A 1,116-nucleotide genomic window follows, 5' to 3' on the forward strand; every position below is an offset into this window, starting at 1 on the left:
GAACTCAAAGACACAGCAGTAGAAACCACCCAAAATTAAACACAAAGAAGACCAAAATAAATGAATAAATGGATCATCAGTGAGCTGTGGGACAACTTTAAGCAGCCTAATAGATACCTATTATTAACTGGAATAGATATGTATAATAACTGGAATCCCAGAAGAAAGTAGGGGACAGAAAATACATTTAAAGAAACAGTGGGCCAGGCGCGGTGGCTCACACCTGTAATCCCAGCACTTTGGGAGGTTGAGGCAGGTGGAGCACGAAGTCAGCAGATCGAGACCATCCTGGCTAACACAGTGAAACCCCATCTCTACTAAAAATACAAAAAAATTAGCCAGGCGAGGTGGTGGGTGCCTGTAGTCCCAGCTACTCGGGAGGCTGAGGCAGGAGAATGACGTGAGCCCACAAGGCGGAGCTTGCAGTGAGCCGAGATCACACCACTGCACTCCAGCCTGGGTGACAAAGTGAGACTCCGTCTCAAAAAAAAAAAAAAAAAAAATAGTGGTTGGGCTTTTTCCAAGTTTGATGAAAACTATAAACCCCAAAAATCCAAAGTCAATGAACTCTAAGCAGAAGAAACATGAAGAAACCTAAAAGTACATCATTATCAAATTGCTTAAAACTAGTGAAAAAGATAAAATCTTAAAAGCAGCCAGAAAAAAAAAACAACTACACATTACATGCAGAGGAGCAAAAATAAGAATGACATCAGACTTCTCATCAGAAACTATGTGCCAGAAGACAGGGAAGCAGTATCTTTAATGTATTGAAAGAAAAAAACAGGCTGAGTGCAGTGGCTCATGCCTATAAACCCAGCAAGTTGGGAGGCCGAGGTGAGCGCATGGTTTGAGGATGGCTTGAGGCCAGCCTGGGTATATAAATAATAGCAAGACCCATCTCTACAAAAAAAATTTAAAAAGTAACTAGATATGGTGGTGCATGCCTGTAGTCCTAGCTGCTCGGGAGGCTGAGGTGGGAGGATTGATTGAGCCCAGGAATTTGAGGCTGCAGTGAGCTATGATCACACTATTGCACTCCAGCGTGGGCAAGAGAGGAAGAAGAAGAAGGAGAAGGAGGAGGAGGAGGAGGAGGAGGAGGGGGAGGAGGGGGAG

Source organism: Mandrillus leucophaeus, unplaced genomic scaffold (assembly GCF_000951045.1).
Source record: "Mandrillus leucophaeus isolate KB7577 unplaced genomic scaffold, Mleu.le_1.0 Scaffold572, whole genome shotgun sequence".
NCBI lineage: Eukaryota > Metazoa > Chordata > Mammalia > Primates > Cercopithecidae > Mandrillus > Mandrillus leucophaeus.